Source organism: Cyprinus carpio, chromosome A19 (genome assembly GCF_018340385.1).
Source record: "Cyprinus carpio isolate SPL01 chromosome A19, ASM1834038v1, whole genome shotgun sequence".
NCBI classification, from domain to species: domain Eukaryota; kingdom Metazoa; phylum Chordata; class Actinopteri; order Cypriniformes; family Cyprinidae; genus Cyprinus; species Cyprinus carpio.
In genome coordinates, this window is record NC_056590.1 from 8,071,179 (window position 1) to 8,094,014 (window position 22,836).

At 40.0% G+C, this 22,836-nt stretch overlaps 1 pseudogene; it reads left to right on the forward strand.

Moving 5' to 3' along the window:
* The first annotated feature begins 357 nt into the window (after positions 1 to 357).
* LOC109111354 overlaps positions 358 to 22,836 on the forward strand; it is a 29,413-nt pseudogene continuing 6,934 nt past the window's right edge.

The following is a 22,836-nucleotide window of genomic DNA, read 5'->3' on the forward strand; positions in this document are numbered from 1 at the left end:
GTTTATTGTGTTGCTATGCAGTCTTAAAATTCACGAATGTCCTGTTTATTAATTTATTTTGTTAACATCACTATGCTGTTTTTGTTTTATCGATTTATATTGTAATTTGCAATAATGCTTTGGTTATTAATATTCTCGATTTTGCCCACCTACTCCCTTCGGCTGCCCCTCCCTTTGAATCTCATTGGCCGATGCAGCTTCAGGATCGACCAGCTGTTTCTTGTTTTCCCATAGCGCGATTGGCCCGGGCGACCTGTCAATCAACAGGACTTTGACAGCTGGCTCCGCCCTCATCACCGCTACCCGAGCGCTGACAGGCTACTGTACCCTTTTGTGAACGCTGATTGGTCGAGGGCGCTGGTTGTCAAGGCTTAGTGCTTCATTCACCATTTTGCGACTGTAGAGTACCCTGGAACCTCAACGGCTGGACTTTTTCTCATTTGCGGAAGAAAAACACTCTTTGCAAAAGCTTTCTCGGGGATTCCGTGGTTTTATAGGCTTGGCTTTCGCATCGACACCATTTCGACGACACTGTAACTATTCACGGGGTGAGTTGAATCCTTTAATCTGCAGTACCGCAGTGATCTGCCTATATATTTAACGCTGGGTTTTGCCTTTACGTCGCGGACGCGTCTATAACGTTTCGCCGTCAGTTGTTTGTTTTTTCTTACTGGATTGTGTAAAATGGCGCAGTTACGTTAAGCATTTTAACATACACACACATTGAAAGGGAGGGGTGGAGGTGCACAGTCAGCCTAAAAACTTTTTTTCCTGAAAATATCTGTGTGACACAACAGCTACCGCTTCAACAAACTGCTTTCGTGTATTCCTTTACCTTTCAGAGACTGTCACTGCTTCTATCCACAGCTTGTTTACATAAAGACAAGGCGATTGTTTTGTTAGTTAAACTTGACTGTATTATACTAATATATTTTCAGTTGCATTTAAATCGGATGTTTTCATATTTATAGCCTAAATGTATTTGTGTATTTGAGAAGGATTGTTTTTTTTAATTTCTTTTTCTTATATTTAATATTATGGACAACGTCGCCCTCGATTCAGGAGCCTTAGGGAGACGGGAACTGCTCTGCGGCCTTGTGTTATGGAGGAGGCCTACACCACTCGACGGTGTCGTAGGAGGTTGTAAGCGTAGAGTAGGGCACTACGACCAATAAAAGCGCTTGACACAGATACGGCGGTGTATGTACTACTCAGCAAAACTTTCGCAAGTCGACGACAGCGGCTCCATTGTTGATGGCAAACAGCGCTTTTACTTTGTTTCAGGGCATTTGTGTTTATTTGGAGACTTGCTGTTGCATGGGAACATTTATTATTGTGCATTTGGCGAGTCATTATGAGATTGAGTTGTTATAATTATTTGAAGGGTCAGTGAGTGCAGTGGGCAGCCCGATGAAGTTAAATGGCTATTTAGTGCATTGCAAATAAGTTTTTTTTTTTTTTGCCAGTTCAGAAAGTTTTATACAGAAATATACACATTTAAAACCAAACTGGCTAAAGTATACCCAAATATAGATGAAACGTGTGATCGTTGCAATGCATTTAAGGCAGATCTAACCCATATGTTCTGGTCATGTACTAAACTGAGACAATTTTGGTCTTCAGTATTTGAAATTTTAAACTCAGCATTTAATTTAAGAATTCAGCTTAACCCAATAATGGCTTTGTTTGGAGTTACAGGTGATGACATTCACATAACTAAAGATAAAGAAAATGCCTGGGCATTTGCAACATTAATAGCTAGAAGAAGAATTCTTTTAGAGTGGAAATCACCAATGGCACCTAAATTGTCACTATGTATTATTGGTGTAATGTTTTTTCTAAAAACTGAAAAAATCTAATATTTTCTCAGAGGATCAACCAGGACATTTTACAAAACATGGGATCCTTTAATAACCTATATCGAGAAGAATGTACTCCTCCAACTTTGAACCCCCCCCCCCCACACACACACATTATTTCCCCTTCCCCTATAGTTTATTTATTTAATTTATTTTATTTAACAAACATTTTTTTTGTGTGTCTGTGTGTGTTGTGGGTAGAAAACGTAAAAATGAATGCCTTTGAAAGTGCCTCTGTCACTGAATACTTTTAATGTACCTTGTTCTGATAAAAATACAAATAAAAAAAATAAAGAAATATACACATTTAAAAAAAACAAACAAAAAAATTCATGTATTTTGCAGACGTTTCATTCAAATTGACTTATATCGCATTAGTATTTATTTTACCAGTTCATAATTTTTTTCTGGGAATCAAACCTATAACCTTGATGTTGCTGGTGTCATGCTCTACGGATTGAGTTTCAAAACCATTAAAGATATACATTTTATATATATATATATATATATATATATATATATATATATATATATATATATATATATATATATATATGAAGCTGGTCGCCACCTTATGGGCCATCCAGAGTTGACAGTTACTACTACTTATAATGACATTCTAAAACATATAAAATTATATTAAATTAATACAGTGATTATAAAATATTAAATATGTTTATTTTATTACCATATAAACTGTTTATTTTATATATGGCACTTTATAAAACACATGGCGATGGTGTGCATGAGCATGGAATCCGCGAGTCCATACAGAATAAGGACGCATTGAGTAAAAAAAGTGATCATGTCAGTGTAAAATCCAAACCAGTGGTACCATTGGGATAAAAACTGAGTGCCCTTTTAAATAGAACCTTTCATTAGTTACACTTTGTGTTATCTTATATGCACTGAAATAGTTTAGTGACCCAGAAATTTTACTCACCTACACGACAAAGCAATTAAAGTCTTAGCAGGTCTTAGTAAACTGTTTTATGATATGATTTTCTTACTGGAGGTATTATACTGCATATCTTAGATTTGCATATTGCCTGCAAACTTGTCTTACAGTGCAAATGCCAGTGTGGTTACTGTGGTTTCTGCTCACAAGAATGGGACAGTTTTGCATTGCGGACCTAAAATGATCTGTTACGTCTTCGTCAAAGCCGGCATGCATTGGCTTATCAAAGGAGGTCATTCATGTTCTGACCTTGTCCTTTAACCATAATATATTACCCAGATATCACACGTACATCTGCAAAATGTCTGTTAAAGATCGCTTTATCTGGAAAGCATCTGCTGTGTACAGACCTCTGATAGACGTTTTTAAGATGTCAGTTTTTCTAAATCATCTAAATCCTCTTAAAGACATCTTCTTAACGTCTGTTTGATGCCTGATATGAAACGTCCTGCAGATATATTGCAGATGAGCAAACACTCTAAAAAAATACATCTCGCAGATGTAAATGCAGACGTCAAATAGACGTCTCCATGTTGTATGTGTGCTATCAGGGTAGATGCACATCCGTAATTAAATGAAAACCAGTCATTCATATCATATTTTATATTCATGCAGTTTTTGAGATATTCAAAGCTTAAATTCATTGTCATTTGACTACACTGAATTATTTGTAATATGTAGGGTGTATATAAAATGGTTTGTAGCAAGTGTATCCAAGTGTCTAAATATATTTATGCAAACATTAATGTTGATAACATATCTGTGGGTTTTAAATGGGCTTTAAACACAATCCACACTGTAAGAAGCTGGATGGTGAAGAAAAGGGTGTTTTGGTAGGAGGAAAAAATGTGTAAGTAGTAATGTGTAAGGATGGTATTGTACATTGAGATGTTGTAGTGCTGTGACAGGAAGTGAGGACTGTAGGGGTGGATTGCCTCTGTAACGAATGCAAAAAGGTCATTTGAAAGAGCGAGCGAGAGAGAGCCTTAGAGTCACAAAAATACCACTGAACAAGGAATTCCCCCGCCTCCTCTGATCCAGCCAAAAAACCAAAGTGAGTGTGTGACTTGTCTGGGCAAGCATTTTTCTTTGTGTTCTGTCGTTTTCAATTTTTTTCTGTGTTAAGTTGTGTTATATCCACTTTTTAGGGCTGTGTTATATATTTTCATGGAGATGTTTTGATGAGATTAGGCACTAAACTTACAACTTTATTTTGTGCACTAATTTGTTTTTTTTTTATTCTATATGTTGTATTCCATACTCCCTTCTCTATATGAGAATTGTAGTGCTGTATAACAGACTGATCCGCCTCATGTGCTGTGCTTCATTGCAGGCTCTAATTTAAGAAGGAAAGGACAGCGCAAACAGGAAGAGGCTTGGACAAGAACAGAAGAAAAAGACAGAGAAGGGGCGGGGATGCAAGAGGGAAACAGAGTGGAAGATATTGATAGGCTGGGACTCGCAGGAAATCAGGAGGATTAGAGACTCTCTTAGAGCAAGAAAAGATGAAGCCCATTAAAAAGCAAGAAAGGCGGTCGCCCCCATCCACTCGCGCCAAAGGAGTTAAGAGGAGGACAGCAGATAGTAGCCCACAGGAAGAGAAGAGAGAAACTGAGGAAAAACCCCAAATTTCACCTACCTCTCCCAAGAGACATTTCTCCTCAAATTCTGACTCATCACAGGAAGGGCCACTGAGAAGAAGTGGGTCTCCGGAAAAGGAGGGCGTCCTCAGTATAGCAGTGGATTTTGGGAAAACAGAGGAATGCCCCGGGAGCTCCAAGTCTGGCGGAACACAGAGTGACAGCAACAGTAGCACGACCAGCGCCAGCAATAGCCCCAACCCTTCGTCTAGTCGTAAGACGGCTACTTTTAAGGCCCGTGTGCCCAAGAAGAAGTACACCTCGGAGCACTGTGCAGGAAACCATGGCAACGCCAGCACTCCCAGCACACCCCCACAGAGCAGCAGCAGCTCTCATAATACAAGTGGTGCTAACCAGGGCCCAGCTGCCTCTGCTGAGCACAGAGACCTACAAGGTCAAAGCCAGCTGGCTGAGGACAGCATCACTGGGTACAGACAAAACAATGTAACTGGGCCTACAGGTAGAACTGCAGGTGAGTGCGGAGAGAGGGATGGGACGAGCACATCTAGCCCACAGCGTTGCTCCTCAACCGATACAGCCAGTGAACACTCAGCCGACCTAGAAGTGACAGCTTCAAGACGTGATTCTCACTCCAACTCCCAAAAGCCACAAGCACATATCACTTCAGCATCCTCACAGGACAGCCTGTCATCTGGGTTAGCTGGAGTCCTCGCCAAAGGACTCAAAAATCAGAGAGTTCTGGCCCGACAGGGTCCCAGATTAGGGGAAGGCTGGCCTCACGATCAGGGCCAGGAAATGTCTGGAGTGTTTCGCACTGGAGTTGTGCGGAGAGTCAGCGAGGAGCATGGGATTGTGGAGGTTCAGCTGAATGGAGAAAAGACCATATGCAAGTACCCTTTTCGAGTGGCTACTGATTCTGTTGACCTTATTCTAGATGCCTCACCTCCTGGTTTGGCACCGGTGGCTATAGGTACACGAGTCTGCGTCCCCTTCGGAGGAGGTGACGAGGGCAGTGAGGGAGCGCAACAGTGGTAAAGTGGTGGTGTGGTGGTATAGTGTCTATAGTCGATCAGCAGTGTGTTTTGTATTTCGCGTTCAGCTTTGGGATGATGGATGTTTTGTGTGTTGGGAGAGGAGAAGTGTAGAGGATGATGGAAGGGCTCAGGCCATATGGGTCTCACGACAAAATCTTCGCCTCCTGGTTCCTCCTTGGGACCTAGAGCCGCCCCAGCCAGCAGAGCCAGGGATTGATGGTAGGAGGGTAAGAGAAAGAGAGTGGGAGGAAAGAGAGGACATGGAAGTGGAGCAGGAGGTGGTTCAACTGACTAGACCAACGTTTGTTCAGAGTTTGTTGCATCCTGTGACTGTACCTTTCACCTCACCCCATTCTTTGTCTTCTGCCGTTAACCCTGCCATCACATCTGTACTCAGTGTAGCCCCAAACAGAGACTGGGAACATCACAGAGGGAAAGACCAGGAAAGAGAGTTGCATAGGCACTTAGAGAGAGAAAGGGAACGAGATCGAGATAGGGAGAGGGAGAGGGAGAGGGAGAGGGAGAGGGAGAGGCAAAAGCATCATCCTCTTCATTCAACCACCCCAGATGGGGTGGACTTGGAAGTCAGCTGTCTTAGTCAGCTAAGGGATGGTGGCATTACTGCCATGGGAAGCAAAGGTCTGGGGGCTCCTTCTCAGCATCGGCCCATTCTTTCTAAACCAAACTACCTCAGCCCTCACCTTTCTGTGGTGAGAGGGCTCAGCACCCCGATTGCACCCCATCCGCCCCTTGCTCCTCACCCAAATCACCCCCCTATGCTCCTTGGCCTGGATTCAGCCACAGGTGCGGCAGTCATCTCCTCCACATCCCAGCTTCCTCCCTTGCCCCAAAGCTCTTCTCGAGGCTCCCTGGACAAGACCCCCAGCTCCAACTCACATGGTGCTTCAGGGGGTGGCTCTGGATCCTCGTCCTCTTCTTCCCGTTCCCGCACACCCCTCACAGCCGCTCAACAGAAGTACAAAAAGGGCGATGTGGTATGCACCCCAACAGGCATCCGCAAGAAGTTCAACGGCAAGCAGTGGCGGAGACTGTGCTCACGTGAAGGCTGCTCGAAGGAGTCACAAAGGCGCGGCTACTGCTCGCGGCATCTCTCCATGCGCACCAAAGAGATGGAAGCTGGAGGTGGGGTTGGCCGAGACAGAAGTGGTGCCAGTAGCACGGGCACTCTCACACCTGACCTTCGTTTAAGTGGACGCACCAGCAGCGAGTATGACTGGGATGACAACTCACGAGACAGCAGTGAAGCAAGCAGCCGTGGCGGGGACTCTCGACCACGTCTGGTGATGACTTCTCTTATACCACAAGAACTGCCACGTGACATGTCCCGCTTTGACTTTGATGAGTGCGAGGCTGCAAATATGCTGGTGTCACTTGGCAGCTCTCGCTCATGCACACCTTCATTCTCACCTGTATCCAATCAGTCACCATTCTCACCTGCACCATCCCCCTCACCCACACTATTTGGCTTCCGCCCAGCTAATTTCAGCCCCATCACAGCACCTCTGACCCCTCGCCGCCCTCGCCATCTCAGTGGCACGAAAATCCCTGGCACTCCCAGCACAGAACGTGAGCGCTACATCTCTGGCATCATGCCCACTTTTCAGACCAACCTGACATTCACTGTACCCATGAGTCCCAGTAAACGTAAGCTGGATGCTCCACCACCCCCGCTGCCCAGTGCATCAGACTATGTGAAATCTGATCCCCAGCTAAATGACCCCAGCCTCAGCCTCAACACAGCAGCATTCAGGGTTCTGTCCCCCCAAAGCCAGCCTACCACCCCCTCATCTCTCTCATTCCCTCGACAGAGGAGCGTCACAAGTCGACCCTCATCCTCTGCCGCATCCACTCCACCCCCTATGCTGGTTTCTCCTACACCACCCTCACCCCTGCCACAGGATCCCAGCTCACGTCGTATTGTTCCCCTACGCGATTCGCCTGTCATTGTTCGTAACCCCGATGTACCACTGGCAAAATTCAGCGAAGGCCCCCTGAGCCGTAGAGGAAGCTCACGCTCTAGGGAGCACAGCCAGCCCCCTCACCATGCCATGGGCCTCCAGGCCCCTGTGCCCATCAATGGCGCTGCCACCAACGGAGCCGTTCTCCTTCGCAATCCTGCTTCCACTTTAGTCCTGGTGACTTCCTCTCAGTCATTGACACCTGTGGCCCCTGGACATCCCGCCCATTCAAATTCTGCCACTTTGAATGTGTCCACCTCTAATGCAACCACTGGACCTGCCCTTGCACTATTAGGCTTAGGAAGTAAAGAGCAAGAGAGGAAGTCAGGTGGGCCTGCAGATGCAGGTGGTGCTCTCCCACAGCCTGTGGCTTGCCATCCTTCACCCACTGCTCTGTTGCCCCTCATCCTGCCAGCCGAGTCCCCTCACCCTGCTCCTCGCAAAGACATCATCATGGGACGACCTGGCACTGGTAAGAGACCTGAAAGATAAATAAAACCAATTAGAACACTAACGTTTGTAAATTATTGATTACCATAGCCACTCACAGTTTCAAGTATGAATGTATCCAGTTTAAAATGTAAGCATGCCAACTTTTTATTATTTGTACGCTATGATTGAAAGGTTTAGAGCATAATAGGGTGTAATCAGTATGGTTTTTAAAAAGAAATGAATATTTTTATACATCAAGGATGCATTAAATGAATCATTGTCCCTGAAAAAGATTCTCACATGTTTCAGAGTAAATCTCAAAATGTCACAAGCTATGCTTTGATTTTCCAAGATAACAAAGTCAAATTCATGTTCTTTTTTTAATTATTAAAAATGTAGTACCAAATTCTTCCAGTGCCAAATTATCTAGGCAGTTCTATTCACAATAAAATTTGTCCAAATTAATTTATTGCACAATTTTTTTCTGGATTAATTAGTGCTGGCCAGAATATGTTGTTTTGTAAATTGAAGGACACCAGCAAACACTTTCTATTTCCTCTCAGACTGACAAACTGCAAAAATAAGGGGGGGCTCCGAGTGATTTTGGTATGCTGGTCAGCAGCAGGTGTGTTTGGGTGTGTGTAGTGAAGAATGCACTGTGCTTTCAGGGTCAGTGTTTCTTTAGACAGTTGCAGCATGTCTGAAATGATACACAGGAACTTGCCCAGACATGCATGGCTAGAGGGTGATTGGACCACCCTGATTCTAATGAGTACTTAATCTGAGATACACAGTTCATAGGAGTGACAGATGCCTAGGACAGTAACACACTTTCTTTGTTTTACCAATCACTGATACACAGATATACAGTATGTATATGAATGGCTTCCATTCAGGTTCAGTCTGACTCAGAAAGGTGCTTTTTCACCAGTTCCTTCTTAAGAGAATAGAGAGGCTGTATGTTTTGCGAAACAGTTGTGTGTATATATAAAAGGTTTGTCTGTTTCTTCATTTAGTTTGGACCAACGTGGAGCCCCGCTCTGTGCCAGTGTTTGCGTGGCATTCGTTGGTTCCTTTTCTGGAGACCAACCAAACAAAAATGTCCATGCAGCCTGCGGATGGCCAAACACTTGTAAATCAGGGCAAAGGTAACATTTGATAAAAAAAAAAAACGAAACACTATAATTTGACGTTGCAACATTTTCCTGTTTGAAACTGCATAGAATATACACAAAATCACATTCAGAATATATGTTTTCAGTTGATGTTTTGAAACTGAATAAACTTGCAGAACCTCGCTGTGGAGTTGCCCTTGTGTCTGAGGGACCTACTGACCACCCAGCACCACAGAGAGGTTCCCCATCTTGCCCCCCTCCTACTGCTGAAGACCCACCTGTGGAGAGAGGAGGTGACAGTGAGACCGAGAGTGATGCTGATGATCTGTAAATATCTGTTTGCATCTCACCTCTTAACAATAAAAGCAAACATTAAGATTACAATATTTTCAAAAAATTGGTTCATAATGAAATATAATATACACATATAATGGGGAAAAATAATATATTTTTACGTTTTTTACTTTATTTTCTGGCTACTGTTTTTCATGCAATTCTCTCTCTCTATCTCTTTTTTTATTTTTATATTGTTTTTCAGTTTTTTTCCAGCTCAAGACACTGCTCCATCCACCAGCCCAGGGAAAAGGCGCACGCAATCTCTCAGTGCACTCCCAAAAGAAGGTGACAAGAAGGTAAGTTTCTATTTGTAAGTCTTCTATTCGTGTCCTAGTGACATACAGCAAGAAATTTTGTCAGTTGCACCAGACAGTCCGCCATCTCGCTTTTAGTGAGAGCAGAAAAATTACCTTGGAAACTTGTCGAGGGTTTCAGTTTACAATCATTAAGCATTGCAGTCATTAATTTCCCTTCTGTTAAAAGTGCTATAAAAATGTACACTCATCATTTCTCCTCTCTCTCTCTTTCTCTGTCAAACCAAAAAGAGGGAAAAGGACCACATCAGGCGGCCAATGAACGCATTTATGATCTTTAGTAAGCGGCACCGTGCCCTGGTTCACCAGCGGCACCCCAACCAGGACAACCGTACTGTCAGTAAAATACTGGGTGAATGGTGGTACGCGCTGGGACCCAAAGAGAAGCAGAAGTATCATGATCTTGCCTTCCAGGTACAGTCATTCTTGTGAAATATTGTGAAATAGTGCATAAGAAGAAGATGTCATACCAATCCGTTGTCTTTCCTTTGAAATTAAGATGAAACGTGAAGTAAAAATGTGGTTTTGCATATGAATTAGTGTTAGACTGATATCAGTTTTACAGTGGTCGATATACAGTATGTACTGTAGATGCAAATATCTGGAAAGCAGGGTGGTTGATGGCCAATTTAATGCCATTTAGTGCACTACTATTCAAATTTTTTTATGTTTTTAAAACATTACATTCGTGCTCTCTTATGCTAATCATGGTTGCATTTGTTTGATCAAAAATACACCAAAACAGTAATATTGTGAAATTTATTCCTGTGATGCGAAGCTGAATTTTCAGCATCATTACTCCAGCCTTCAGTGTCACATGATCCTTCAGAAATCATTCTAATATGCTGATTTGCTGCTCAACAAATATTATGTTATTAAGCAGTTATGCTGCTTAATAATTTTGTGTCAACAATAATACATTTTTATTCAGTTCAGAAGAACAGCATTTATTTGAAATTGAAATCTTAACAAAATAAATCACTTACTGTCATTTTGGATAAATTTAATGCATAAATATATGAATTTCTTTAAAAAATATATATTTTAAACAGGTGAAGGAGGCTCATTTCCGAGCTCACCCTGATTGGAAATGGTGTAACAAGGACAGAAGGAAGTCCCTGTCTGAGGGCCGGGGAACTCCAGGGGCCAAAGAAGCTTGTGAGCGTAGCGTGTCTGAAAGCACAGGTCCGTGTGGGAGTTTGTTTATATGTGTGGGCGTTTGTTGGTTTTGTGAAACTATGAGTGCATAGTAGTGTGAAACACAACTGATGTTGAATTAACCTTCTTTGTCTCCCCAGAGGCCCATTCCACATCTCAGGGGGCCGACCACAAAGGAGCAGGGCCCAGCTGGACTTCACCTCAGTCTGACGGTCACGGAGGACCAATGGGAGGGCAGCTTCAACGGCCTCGCGCCTTTTCCCAGAGCGCCGTGCATACTCTGGAGAGGAGGGAGAAGGAGAGAGCTCAGGAAAGTGCGGGCGTTTTTCATCCCCGTCCCCCTGCTCACCCTCGACGACCGAGTGAGGATGTGAGCAGTGATGAAGAGCCCATGGTGATCTGTGAAGAGGGGGATGATGATGTCATAGGTAAATTACGTGCATCATATCCACCTTATTTTGGCACTCAAAAGTAAGCTATTTTCTGTGAATGTGCGACTTTTCATTGACATAACTGGAGGAATAACAAAGTGCAGTAAATGGTAAAACTATCTGCACTACAAACCAATTTGTTTACAATTCATTAAAATACAGGTTTGCAATATCAAGCATCTGTTTTGTACAGCTTCAAATACCTGGAAGTGAATGACATGGAAAGTCTTGCACATTCAAGTTACAAATTGCCGTACTTTAAAAATAAGATGGATACATCTTTGCCAATATAATACCTAGCAGCAACCCAGGTCCTCCTAGCAACCACCTGCAATGCCCTAGCAACCATCCAGAACTCCTTAGCATCATTGTGGCATAATTTGCATATGCAAGCACTATTCATAGTTTCTCTTTAGAAATGTAACTTTTTAACTAATGATCTGTCAAGTATTAAGTATTGTTTTAATGTTAGTTAATGTAAGTTATTATATAGTGTTGGCACAAGGAAGCCTCACTTTTTATGCTAGAGGTCTGGATAGGTTGAACCCCCCCCACCCCCCGCCCCGCCCAAAAAATACCATGTTTCCGTTTTAATATTTCTGGATTCTGATTATTTTTGGATTCTGTGGATTAAAATGTCTTTTTGTGGTTTAATATTCACAGACAGTAGTTCATATGGGGATTTTTGTACATTTGTACTTTTGATTTATTGATCCAAATTTAGTCAAGACATTCCGCATTATATGGTAAATTCCATTTTTATGACCGGATTCTGATTTCATCTGTGTTTTCTGCATCGTAGACATCACAAGATCCCCAAAACTCCCGATCTGTAGATAATGCTGTTATACATGGAATGTACCCACCATCAGAAAATGATTATCTTTCAGCGATTCGGTTTTGATGTTACAAGTGTTTTGCGTTCCATTCTCTTTTTCTCATTATTAGTCAGTCTTGACTGATTCTTGAATCTGTGTCTCCCACGAGCTCTGTTTTCTCTGATGCACCACAACCATCCAAACTTCATTAATTCATTTTGGAAAGGCAAAATCTCCTCACTGCTCGGCGCTCTCAGTCCCATGAGTGTGAGATTTGCAAGCCCTTGTCTCACAGCTAATGTGTGATTCTTCCACAGAAGACTCGTTTGCAGACGGCTCCATTGACCTGAAGTGTAAAGAGAGAGTGACAGACAGCGATGACGAAAACGAGCATGCAGATGAAGCTGACAGCAAGGTAACACTTAATACATCACATGGGTAGCTGGCATGACATGTCATGCAATGTGTCCCACAGTGCATCAGTTATAGTTCAGTTATTGATTTTTTTTTTTAAATGAATAAACATTATGTGCTACATGCAAATTCCAAATTCATTTGGAAAACTGATTAAAATGGTGACAAAAACACACTTTCCCAGTATACAAGTTATAAAATCTTGATGTTTTTAAAAATGTCAGTGTTATTCGCCTGCCAACCACATCCAGCTGTCCTATACTGTCTTAAGGGAAGTTAATGGTTATATTTTACTGATGAAAGGACCATAAAGCTCTTTGTTAATAAATATGCTTTAAATTACATAAGCCTCATTACCATAGCAACAGAAATGATATTTGCTCTCATCTAGTTATTATTTATAAAACCAGATTATTTCAGCATCTGTGTGTTTGGTTGTCTGGCAAGCAACTATTATTTCTTCAGGATTTCCTTGTGAGGTTTTCCATGCCAATGGAGCAGCAGATGTCTCGGAGCGTTCCTTCTCTTAGATGGGTCACCGACCAAATTTTTTGCCTTAAAGGAATATTTCACCCAAAAATTTTAATTCTGTAATTATTTATTCTCTCTCATGTCATTTCAAACCTGCATTATTTTAGTAACACTGAAATACTCTTAAAGCTTTAATCAGTATTTTGGATTAGTTTTTATTTTTAAATATTCCATTTTAATTTCAAAGTAATTTTGTTGTTTTTGTCATGTTTATTTTTTTCATGTCTATCTAGTCTATCTTTTTTTTTTTTTTTTTTTACTTCAAGTAAAGTTAATTAATTTTATTTCAGTTGATGTTTACTTTATTCCAAGTGGCAAAGACTTTTTTATGGTTTTAGTTGACTAATAACCCTGTTCCAAACCTGTATTCTCTAATTTTTTCTGTTATATTTTCATGCAGATTTTCCTAGGAAGTGCAAAAAATTGCAATAAAAGCATTTGCCAAATGCATAAATGTAATGTCAATGTAAAATCCACGTAGATTGGCTTTGTGTAGAAAATTGAAGTGTTTTTTTTTCACTGAAAATCTTCTTATTCTCTATTCCGCATATTTAAATGATCTCATCTTGTACGAAACAGTGGCTACATCTGAAATCTTAGGCAGCTGACTTATTGCCTCACTGTCCTGTCAGGAAATGATTCATTTGTGCATGAAGGTACCTCCTGAAACTGATTTCGGACAAGCTTCTGAGGCAACATAATAGATTCTACAACAAAATAGAGAGAGCTTTGGTGATAATTAATTACTATAATACTAATTTCTATCTTGAAATTACATCAATAGTGGAAAAGTTGGACAAAAAGTTGGATTGTGGGATATCATAGGCAGTGGAGAATTAATCTATGCTGCCTTCAAAAATCGATCAGATGAAGGTTTATCAGTACACAGGATATGACACGATCATTGATTTCAGATGTGCCTCGTTGCCTTCCTGTGGGGGCAGCAATTTTCTGCTTTCAAAACAGCAAATGTCTTCAATATCAAATCCAGCACAAACCTCATGTCAGAATCAGAATGTGAACGAAATGATCAGTGTATAATAGTGATCTTATGTCAAAAATGATCTTCTTCTCTTCAGCGCACCTTCCAACCAGTCCATTCCTCTTTGGGGTTGTCTCCGACTGTCAACAAAGATGACAAAGAACGGCATGAAAAGAACCTTGAGAAGAAGGAGAAGAGAGGGATGGGTGGTGCAGAGCTGGATAACGGTGGGCCCAAAGAAGGGCAAGGAGGAGGTGGAGGAGGGCAGGTTCCGTTCCATGTTAATTCGGCCTCCATTACTGGTATAATTGCCAGTTTGCCGCATGAAGCCAGGATGTACCCTTCCCAAGGCACTGTCAGGATGGCCCCCACCGTAGTGACCAATGTTGTTCGTCCCATCACTAGCACCCCTATCTCCATCGCCAGCAAGCCAGTTGATGGGGGTGTGGCTGTTGGGACATTACCTCCAGACGGGAAGCCCAAGCTACTGATCGGTGCTGGCGGAGCAGGAGGAGGTGGGTACTTTCCCTCCTCTTCCCCCAAGCCGAATGGACAAGGAAGCTTAGTTACTGGCCTAGTCCTGGGAGGAACCTTCCCAAACCAACCCACCGTTCAGCTCATCACCCCAACCCAACCTACTCCATGCAACGGAGCCCCTAGTAGCAGTGCAGTACCCTTTCCCCTACTTCATCACCAGTTTCTCCCTGCTGCCTCCATTACGCCCCCTAGTGGCGGGAAACCTGTAACACAGGTTCAGTACATCCTTCCAACTCTGCCTGCAACAGCCAATCCCAACAGTCCCTCCTCCCAGCAGACCCAGCAGGCCTCCAGCATCCTTACCTTGCCCAGTGCTGCACCCACCCATGTGACCCTGGCCAATGGTGTACATTCAGGTGCGGGGCAAGGAATAAGATATGCTTCGGTCCCAGCAGTGGGAGGAGTCAGCCCAGGAGGTGGAGGTGAGATTTGGGGCAGTTAAATTGTGGTGAAGAAATCAGATGCACGTTCAGTTAAATTCATGATTTCCAGTTTTAATATTTTTTTCAGGACTGTAAAAATTATGGAAATTAATCAAATATTAAAATTAATGCATATTTTTATAATAAGTAATAAACATTAATTTTAAGTTCATTTTCTTTCAATTACTTGATCAGTGTAAACTACCATTCAGAAGTTATATTTTTTTAATATTTATTTTAAGTTAATTTTATTTTGATTTTTTCAAAGTCTGCATTTATTTCATTAAAAAATAAAAAATTATAATTGATTAAAACAGTAACATTCAGAAATACTACATCATAAAATAAATGTGTTCAATTTGAATATATTTAAAATGTTAATTATTTCTGTGATGAAATCACATTAGAAGTCATTGTAATATGCTCAGTCGTTCTTATCATTGTTAAAAATAGTTGTGCTGCTTAATATTTTTATGAAAACTGAAACTTTTTTCAGGATTTTTTGTTGAAGTTCAATAAAATAAGAACAACATTTCTGTAACATCATACATTTATTTAACTTTGATCAGTTTAATGTATCATTGCTGAATAAAAGTGTTATTATTATTATTATTATTATATTAGTATTAAAAGTAATGTTGACATCTAACCTTTAATTAATTTGATCTTGTATTCTACTTAATATTTCTAAAATAAAAAAAGCTCTAATATTTTCAAGTTTCATTTGAATGGTTTAACAGAGCAAAACCTCTGGTTGTGAATGACTGGACTAGATATTGCATTTTGTGTAAAACAAGCCCAATATTTGATGTATGAGTGAATTGGTTCTTTTCAATGACTCAGTCGAACCACTTCACAAATGACTCATTCACGAACAAGTCAGGGAAATTATTTTCAAAACGTGGGTACCCTGTAAATTATTTAATGTGTCCTCATCCAAGAGAATGTGAGCTTTTCAACATATTTAAAAAGGTTTCCCAAGCTTGTAAGGATCAGGATTATGCACACAGTGTTAGGGAAATTAGTTTATCAAGTCTATTCTCGGTCTCTACTATATCAGTCCTTTTCATCGCTTTGCACAGTTCAAGCACAGTCCCCAGTCTTGCAGAGCAAGATGTTGGTTCCCATGGCAACTGTCGGAACAGGAGCTACACCTCCGCAGCCAATTTCCCTGGTGGGTCCACCCCTTCCTGTTCAAAATGGCACTCAACCAGGAAGTAAGGTAGATTGGCTTGAGTTACTATCCCGCTACATGAACAAGAAGCACTTGTTATATTTGCAACAGATGTGTCAGATTCATGCCCTTCTTTGCTTTCCAGGTCATTCAGATTGCATCAATGCCTGTGGTCCAAACAAATGTGCATCCTGGAGGATCAGTGCATACCAGCAGCTCATTTCCTGTCTCTATGCCAACCGCAACTGTCATGGCCCCTGGACCTACCCCTCCTCAGACGGTGCTCTTGACATCACCACCTACAAGGTACTTTACTGCCCACTGTCTCTTTAAAGCTGCAGCCAGACATCAGGGGCCAGTTGCATAAAAGGCTTAGACTTATCATTTTTTTTCCTTAAGACTGGTCATAAGTATTTAATTCTGTTACATTAAAACGTAGATTAGTCTATGCTGAAACCAAAAAATAAAGACTGATTACGGCTTGACTAACTGCTAGTTGGTCAGACTAGATCTTAAGAGGCTAAGTTTACACAGTCTAACCCGCTAGTGACTGTAAGACATGTTCCTGGATCAGCATCTCATTTAACAATGTACTGAAACTGTTTCTAGAAGACAAACATCTTCTATATTCTTTTATAATGCATAATAAATAAATATTATATAAGAATATACTAGATTAATTTTTTTCATATATATATATATATATATATATATATATATATATATTAATATTAATCATGGGCACCAACATTAAGAAAATTACTGACAAATAGGTTAGTTGAAAAAAAAAGTTTTTAAGATGAGATGTAGAATATGCATAATTATAATTAAAGGATTTTAATGAAATCCTTTTTTATGTTTGATTTTTATTAAATATATATCATTTTACATAAATTTTTAATCATGGGCATGTCATCATGTCACTGATAAAAAAGATGAGACGAAAAAGATTATGAAAATTATGAAATAATGAATTTTAATGAAAACATAATGATAACACTGCAAGAATTAACAATGAAATAACTGTTTTTATAAGACATAAATCTTCTGTATTCTTTTGTTTTATATATTTTATTAAATTTTTTTTTTTTAAATGTGTGTGTGTATACACACACACACTCCGCTGTCTATAACTAAACTGAACTGGTGTAAAAACAAACACTTTCATACCACTCTACCAATGGCTTATCCTCTGATTTTAGTAGTTAGGGTTAGGAGTTTGTTTCTTTGACAGGAGTGTTAAGAAAGATGCAGGTAGATGTCTTTCTTTTAAAAGTCACTGTGACTCAAACCTAACTTGACGCTGTGCTTTCGTTGCTCAGGATCACATATGTCCAGTCAACTCCTGGAGTTGCGGCTCCTTTGCCATTGGGTTCAACACCTGCAGTCTCTTCCACCCAGCAGGCCCTGTCACCTGCGGGCCCATCTTTTTTGCAATCACAGGTGGCTACCCTTGGCTTTACTGCAATTGCCCCAGCCGGTCAAGCCTTGGTTCAACCTATTGTTGCAAGTGAGTGTTATGACTGACAGTTGATTAAACCACCAACACATATTTAACACTGCATGACGAACATCATCAAATTTCTACCACAGGTCAGCCACCCCTCCTAGCTCCATGTCCACCCACGGGCGGTTTGTCACAACCGGCACAAGCCTCGACGGCCACCCGTCAACTTGTGACTGCCATTTACCCCAGTGTCAGCTTAGCCGGAGGAGTTGTGTCAGTGACAGCCGTGCCACAAAGCACAGCAACTTCCACATCAGTTCCAGCATCATCCTCAGCACCTCAAGCAAAGACCTTCTCAGCAGCGGCTGCGCAACCACACACGCAGACAGATGCGCAGCTGCAGTCTCAGGTAAACATGCACATGGAAAACGAAAACGAGAGAGGACCAGAATCTAGAAAGGAGATGGAGAAACAGGGAGACCTGGTGGTGTCAAAGGATGGACATCAGATGCCACCTAGTGGTTTGGAGGAATCTGTGCAACACGCACATAAAGGTAAATGTAACCTCATAAACTGCACAATAGTACATTTGGTTAAACTTTATTTTAAGGTGTGTCCTTGTTACAGTGAAATTATACATTCAAGAAAGGAATAATAATTAACAACATGTACTTACTATAAGGTTAGGGTTAGTTGCATATTATGCAAAAAAAGTACATGTAACTAGTGTAACAGGAACTCTGTAAAGTGTTATATCTATCTCATTCATATATATATATATATATATATATATATGCACACACACACACACACACACACACACAGACACACACACACACACGCAAACGCTTATTATTATTATTATTATTATTATTATTATTTAAAAAATCTCACTGACCCCAAAATCCAAAATTTAAACATTGTATTTATGCTGTATATGTAATATGACATATATAATATATGTTAACATTTTGGGGTCAGTGAGATTTTTTAAATAAGCATTTGCATTACAAAATGTGCTTGCAGTCCCTCAAAAGTCTTGCTCAAAATGTTCTATAGGTCAGCATTGTGAAGGGAAGGAGGATGGAAAGAAAGGGAGCAAAATGGAGCGAGAGTCTGAGAGAGACATAGGAGGGGGCCCGTCTCAAACAGAGAGAGTTGAGAGAGCAAGAGCGATGGAAGGGGAGACAGAGACTCAAGCTGAGACCAACAGCAAAGACGAACCGTGTCGAGAGGTAAGATGCTTTTCTAAGTTATGCAATACAACTTTTCTGAATTCACTAAATTTGCTAAATTAAGTCAGGAGACTGTTAATTGCTTTTTATTTTTTCTTTCAGGCAGGACGCAGGGAAGCTTCTGTTTTGGACCCCCCACAGACCCCTTTGCAGACTGACCCTCCTTCTGCTAAAAAGACCAAGTTCCGCCCACCTCCTCTGAAAAACACAACTGATGCTGGCGACAAGTGAGTGGCATGACCCAAGATCAGTCAAAAGCTGTTTTAGTATATCATTAACATACTATTATGATATTTATTATTCTTTTGAATTAGCTTTTAATTCTATATTTTTGTTTTATTAGTTTTGTTTTTATTGTTTATAGCTTTAATTTATTTTTAGTTTTAGTAACTGTAGCACTTCAACTTAAACTTGTTTATTTCACTTAGGTGCCAAAGCAACATTTCTCACTTTCATTCTAATTTTCAAGTTCAAGTTTAAGTGTAAATAAAGTTTCGGTTTATAAATAAAAAAATTTCATAATTATATAATTATTTTTTTTTTTCAACATTTTTTGTAATAAGCCAATGACACTTTTATTGAAGATTATAACTGTGTAAACAGGTAGCCAAAAAATATAATATGTGCATGTACGCAGGTGCATTATATTCTTGGCCAGTGCATTGTAAGTGTGTGGTCAAGGTTATATACTTAAAGTGTTACTCCACCGCAAAATGAAAATTTTGTCATTAATCACTTACCCCCATGTCGTTCTGAACCCGTAAAAGCTTTGTTCGTCTTTGGAACACAATTTAAGATATTTTGGATGAAAACCGGGAGGCTTGTGACTGTCCCATAGACTGCCAAATAAATAACAGTGTCAAGGTCCAGGAAAGTATCGTCAGAATAGTCCATCTGCCGTCAGTGATTAAACTGTAAAAGATGTTGTTAACGTTTTTGTACACGAAGAAAACAAAAATAATGACTTATTTCTACAATTCTTCTTCTCTGTGCCTCTCCAAATCAGCGAAGCGCCATTTTAGCAAATCTGAGCATGTGTACAAAAAGTATTCTCGTCACTTCATAACATTACAGTTGTATCACTGATGGCAGATGGAATATTCTGACGATGCTTTTCATACTTTCCTGGACCTGGACACTGTTATTTATTTGGCAGTCTATGGGACAGTCACAAGCCTACCGGTTTTCATCCAAAATATCTTAAATTGTGTTCCAAAGGCGAACAAAGCTTTTACGGGTTCGGAACGACATGGGGGTGAGTGAATAATGACAAAATTTTCATTTTGCGTTGGTGTATCCCTTTAATATCCTTATTTTACTGTAAAATTAACACATCATAGTTTTCAAGGTGATGGCAATAGACCTTTAAATATATTTGACATCAAAGCAGATGTAATACTATTCTGTTAGCTAGCTACAGTTTACTAACTTCACTTCAAGATTCTCTTCAAACTTTTGCTCAGCCATGACAGTATTTGACCTGGAAGGGAAAACTGACTGTAGTGCACATTTATGCCTATGCATTGTAACACATTTGATTGTTGAGCTTGTTTATCTTTCAGGCCTTATTCTTTTGCATTTACACCAAACTGGTAGTCACTGGTTAGACAATTCCCTCTATTTCTACTTGCATCTTTCTGCTCACATCATTTACATTATTTCTCTGCTGATATGCCAATTATTTCATTCTGTAACAACTATACTTGCTCTTTCACAGGGCGCTGTTTGGCTCCTCTTTTGAAGAGCGTCTTAAAGAGCTGCCGGAGTTCAAGCCTGAAGATGTGCTGCCCTCTCCCAATCTACAGAGTCTAGCAACTTCCCCTAGAGCCATACTGGGCAGCTACCGCAAGAAGAGGAGGAACTCTACAGGTCAGAGAAGATGAGAAATATAATGAGAAATAGTAGATTCATATACCACATTTTACTCCATAAAATCTATATTTACATTCATGCATTTAGCAGATGCTTTTATCTAAAGCGACTTACAAAAGAGCAATTTTTCAAAGAGCCAACAATATTTGTAATATACAAGTCTGGTTTATTAGACAACTAGATGAGGAAACGAGCTAGAGAAGGAGGGTAATGCATCTAGATTCCTTTTTGCCTAACTTTTGCTTTTTGTGTGATTTTTTTTTTTTTTTTTTTTTAAACTTTATTTTTCACAAATGTTATTTTACAAAAATAACAAAACAGCAGACCACAAAACAAAAACAAAATCACAGAGCATCTAGTTTGCACACACACAATACCATTAGACTATTACGCTTGATATTTCAGCATAACAAAATAGAGTAATACTTGTCAATATCTAAAGGCAGAGTTTCGTTTCATATAATTGTCCCATTTTTTCCAATAATGTTTACATTTGTCCGAGGCCAACCTTATTGAGAATGTGAGTCTTTCCATTTCGCGAATGTCTGTGATGATCTGGAACCAGTCTGTTTTGGAGGGAACATCTTCACACAGCCACTTGCGTGTTATGGCTTTCTTTGCACCAGCTAATAGTATTGACAGAAGATACTTCTCTGATTTTGCTAACTCTTGAGGTAGATTACCTAAATAGACTATTGTGAAATCGTATAGCAAGTCCAGTCCAGTTATGCTTTTTATTTCATTTACCACCATTGACCAGAAGGGTGTAATTTTGGTACAGCTCCAAAAAACATGAAAATGGTTTGCTTTGATGTCACCGCAGTTTCTCCAACACACAGCTTTGTCTGGATCTTTACTTTGTTTACTCTTAACATATGGTGAAATAAAGAAACGTACAATGTTTTTTCATATAAACTCCCTCCAAGTACCAGAAGATGAGGTATTCATGGCAGTCTTACATATGTTCAACCAATCATCTTCAGAAATTAATATATCTGCTTCTTTTTCCCATGTTTGTCTAATATATGTGGTTGAGAGGTTTCTTGTAGCTTGTAAACATGTATATACCTTTGATATTTGTTTCTTAGGGGCATTACCTTTGCAAGATTCTACCAGAAGTTTAACCAGTCCTACTTCTTCTTCCATAAAATTTTATATTTTTGTCATAATAGTTCCTCAGCTGAAGATATCGGAACAAATCATGTTTTTGTAAATTATATGTCTCTGGAAGTTGTGAGTAACTTTTAAGAACCTTCTTATCTGAAAGAGCCCAATATCCCGTGATGCCTTTTTGAGACCAATGCACAAAACCACAATCTGTCTTTGAAGGTAAAAACTCAGAATCATAGGCTGGCCATCTTAAACATCTGGCACTCCTCTCAGTGTTGCTGTTTTTTAGTATTTTAAACCAAATTTCTATTGGTACTGTTATCCAGGGAGGTAGCAATTGTGAATTTAAATGTTTATTGAGAAGAGGTTTATCACTGAGCATGGACTGTAGGGGGGTGTCAAAATATGACTGATCTATTTCCTTCCATTTAGCCTCGCATGTTGGGTCACTCCAGCCTATCAGTACTTGCAGCTGTGCTGCTTTGTAGTAATCTTCCAAACATGGGACAGCCAATCCGCCTTTCTCCTTTTGCAACTGTAATGTTTGGAACTTTATTCTTGGTTTTTGTTTTGCCCAAATGAAATGTGACATCATTCTATTCCAATCATAAAATTGATTGGGTGGTATCCGAATTGGCAGTGCCAGGAACAAATAGAGAATCCTTGGTAACACATTCATTTTGATACTATCAATCCTATTATACATATTCATTGGCAACAGAGACCACCGCTGTATATCAGCTTTAATATTTGAGGTCAATATAGCATAATTTTCCTCAAACAATCTAGAAAGATCTTTTGGAATTTGGATTCCTAAATATTTTATTTTTGTTATTTTTCCAGTTGAATTTTGACAGTTTTTTTAATATCTATGGATGGGTGATAGTTTAAATGAGATAATCTGAGTTTTTTGCAAATTTAATTTGTATCCTGAATAGGTACCAAATTCTTTAAGTAAGGACAAGAGGTTGGGTAAACTCACTTTAGGGTTAGATAATGTTAAGAGGACATCATCAGCATACAAGCATGCTTTATGTTCCGAGTCTCCTATGATAATACCAGAGATGTTTTTATGTT